The sequence below is a fragment of the Panulirus ornatus genome, chromosome 32, assembly GCF_036320965.1.
Source record: "Panulirus ornatus isolate Po-2019 chromosome 32, ASM3632096v1, whole genome shotgun sequence".
NCBI classification, from domain to species: Eukaryota; Metazoa; Arthropoda; class Malacostraca; order Decapoda; family Palinuridae; genus Panulirus; species Panulirus ornatus.
In genome coordinates this window covers 6,978,073-6,982,197 of record NC_092255.1, presented here as the reverse complement: position 1 = coordinate 6,982,197, position 4,125 = coordinate 6,978,073, and positions in this window count along the sequence as shown.

The following is a 4,125-nucleotide window of genomic DNA, read 5'->3' as shown; positions in this document are numbered from 1 at the left end:
ATAATTGTTTTCTATTAATATAAGAATTGAATGGTATATAACAAGATTTATTTTACTATTTTAGGCATACGAAAGATCTCTTTATTTTTTATATATTTTATTAGTCTTGTTTTTCATTGTATTTACATTAGGTTCACCAACTAGAATCGTAAACAGAAAATGGTCGAGAAATGCGCTTACAACTGTAAACAAACTGTTAACTGTCATAACAAACCAACTGAAATTTAGTAATGCGAGTTGTAACTCTTACTAAAAGTAATATGGTACAATAGTAATATGTATATAGTGTATTTGTCTCCTTTAGTAGCTAGTAAGGATTCTTAAACATCGATAATGCTTGCTGTTCATTATAACCGAACACGTTGCGTTCGAAGGGCCCATTTATTATGCTTACAAATTACTATGACTCGTAAAAAACTATGGAAACAGTCTGTGGAATAAACTGTAAGACTGTAACTGTACAAGCATATTATGAACATTGATAATAGTGCTGCATACTTTTACCCACATAAAAAAAAATAGTTAATTTGTTTTCCGGCTATATGATTTACTGGTCAGTTTTAATGGTAAACACTGACAGTATAGCTTACAAGACATTTATAACATCTTATTTGACATCTATCTGATATTCGACAAAGATGTATTGTTGATACGTTTACAACTACTTCCCAAACTGTGTTGTATTAATTCAATCATTTATGACCAAGTCAATTAGCATACGCAGAGGTTATTTTGTCGACTAGTCGGTATCAGTAGATCAAAAACTATTTTCGCCGACGGCTTCCTTTCACTTTATCAAACCTTATTTTAGGATATGTCTATTTTGTTCAGAATAAGTTTATCAGTTCTCAATAAAGAAAGGACAAAAAATCAATTTTCTATGCACAAGTACAACGGAATCATGGATGAAGTTAAGCGAATACCCCTGGCTCCCTTGAGCACTAGGCCAAAGTCCTTGATTAAAACATTCGACCCAATCAACATTACATAACCCCAAGCCTCATCTAACCTAATCCAGAGGTGGCGCAAGGGAAAATAAGATAATCAGGAAAATAACCAATATCCTATCAGCACACACGTAGTTCCATTTTTGGGCCATAACTTTCCCCTTTATCTTCCCCATTTGAAATTCTAAGACTTTCTAGTTTGCAATGACAATGTTATTTCACATACACAAAATCTAGTTTTGCACTTCTACTAACCTGGCAGTTCAACTCACACTGGGGATAGAGCCGCCAGTATGTCTCCTGCCTCTAACATCCATAAAAAAAACTTACAGTACATGAGAAATGGTGAGTTGGTGGATTATTCTGTATTGATTGTTATCTCCAACTCTCCCTGAGCTCCCAGAAGTGCATAGCAACTATTTTATTTCGATAAGCACATGAAAACATTATGGCTACAGTACTTTCCATACAAGGATACATTAGCGGACTTTACAAACTCTGATAGTTACTCCTCTGATCATCAGTGAAATACCCTGCTTCTGCCTCTTGTTATGGAAGTTTCTCGTCATTGAATGAAACAAAGATTTATCTACCTCCATATGTGAAAAGGTGTGTGCCATTTCAGTGACTGGGATCCATCAGCAGATGGCAATATAGATAAGGATAAATAACTTTGTTAACCTGTTTGCCAGCAAACATGATGACACTAATGTTTCAGCTGTTTTGCAAATGTATGCTCAAGCTTAGTAATAAGAAGAGTTGTATGATATAACTGCTCTCCAGGTTGATTCAATCTACTGCTAAGCCTTGAAGCTGACGGTGCGACTGTAATTAGAGATTGTTTATACATATAAACATCCTAGCCTATGTAGATAGGTGTGTGTGTGTGTGTGTGTGTGTGTTTGTGCGACCACTGTTAGCCTCTGGAGGTTAATGTTCCCCCAGAGTTGACCAGACCCTGCCGCGTGGAGGCCAGTGGATCGACTTGGGGTCCTCTTTTTGTTTTGTATGCTAAGAAAAGATTTCCGCGTCCTATATACATATCTTAATGTGTGTAAAAGGTGGATGATTTACTCAATTCAAACTTCACTTCTGGTTAAAGGCCTCCCTCAGCGCCTCCACCAGTTGTTCCACACTGTTGCTGTTGCCCTCAGAGGCAAGCTTAGCCGCTTTGAGGGCCAACGCAGGGGGATCGTCTTCCATGACGGCAAATATATAGTCACACAGTATCTTCCCTAAGTCGTTTACATCTTCCTCCCGTTCTGCGGCGAAGTCATCATCGGCTATATCGTGGAATGTATCATCAGCAGGCAGGAGGATAAGGGCAGATGCATCGTACCCAGCTCTCCCGAAATCAATTATGCTGACAGTGGGCATGAGTGAAAGGTCATTTTGGTACCGTGACTATGATGTTGTTGAGGTGAAGATCATTATGGATCACTCCGAGAGCATGGAGTTCTTGCACACGCACGCATATCTCCATCCCAAGCAAGCCGAGGTACCAGTCTGGTAAATCAAGAGAAGCTTCCAACACATCTCTGAGGGTTTGGTGGCCCACGAATGAAATCAAAAGAGACTGAGGGTTGTGTTAAAGAGCCAGAAGTTTAGGGGCTCCTCCTGCCCCCTTTACTTTCTTTAGGAAGTATGATCAGGGACTCTTTCACGGAGACTTTGTGTTACTTGACAGTCCAGTATGTAGTGTTCCAATGGGTGCATTGACGGCTCCTGGCAGTAGACGCAGTCCTTGATGACGCCGTCAGTTCTTTGCCAGCTGCAGTGGTACCCCAGTCGTAAACGGTGTAGATTGACTAAGGGTATTCCTACTCATGTCTCTGTCGTTATATGGTGGCTCCAATGACGTGGCCACCATGTACCACTTGACTGACATGGATCCGGCATTGTAGGAGTCCAGGAGATTCTTCTTGATCCAGAGCCTTGCTGCTTCCTGTAGCTGGTGCTTCATTTGTTGCAGGCTCACTGGAACGTGCACCTGAATGTTGTTGGAACGTGTAGCTGCTTTAGCTGCCTCGTCTGCTGTCTCGTTTCCCTCGATCCCTACGTGACTGGGGGGATCCAGTGTATGGTGACGGGACGTCCCTGTCGCTGCAGCTCTTGGAGCTGAGCGAGGATCGAGGTGACAAGCTTGATGTTGTCCTTTGGGCGACTGTGTTGCAGCGCTTACACTGATGACTTGGAGTCCGTGTGTATTATCACGGGCTTCGAGTGCACGGTGGCTGCATGTTCCAGGGCCTTGGAGATGGCTGTTAGCTTCGTCTGCAGTGTGGAGCAGCCATTTGACAGCCTCCTTGAAGGCTGCTCCCGACCTTCCCTCATCTGTCTGGTCCACTGATCCGTCTGTGAAGTATGCCACAGCTCCAGCAGGCGTCTTAGTGGCCATGGCTCTCAGACTCAGTCTTTTGATGTCTTTCTGCTGGAGGCTAGACTTTTTGTCTCCTAATATTGTGATTGCGAAGGTGGCTGGTGGAGGGTCCCATGGAGGTGTGAAACCATACCGATGCTGTGGTGCGTCTTCCGTCTGCAGTGTGGATGTCTCCGCTCGGTAGGCGTGGATGATATTGGCCAAGTCAAGAGGTATGATGTGTTGAAGTGAAGTTGCATTTAATGTTATATCCTTTGCCAACATGGTGGTAAGTGAACCCAAAGGGTCAGGATAATAAAGAGCTGAGGGTGTCGTGAAGATCAAGGTGTAGTGAAGATGAGGCTGTTGTGAGCGTGCAAGGGTAAGTAGGGTAAGGTCAAAGTCCAGTGGCGTCGAGGGTATAGTGAAGATTAGTGTAAAGATAAAGGTATCTTGAAGACTTTAACCTTACCCTTCCGTCATCTTTATTGCACCCTGATCTTCAATACCTGAGAAGGGGACTCTAAGAACTCAAACAGAGAATTTCAGATTCTTTAAGATATGATGAACAAAGACCCTAACAAGCAAGATAGGAGAGTGGTTATCTCTCAGTGTGAGGTTCGTAAGCAGAACACAGGTGTGTTGTTACGGACAGCCGCTAAGCGGCAGCACCGGCGGCGCTCGTCGTCGAACCTTTGAGGCGCGTCGTTCAAAATAAAAAACGAGCCATAATGTGTTGTAATTAAACACAAAAAGGAGAAACACTCCCAGAGGATATATTTCATAGATTCCCGTGGAAGAAAGAAAGGTAAGCTTCTC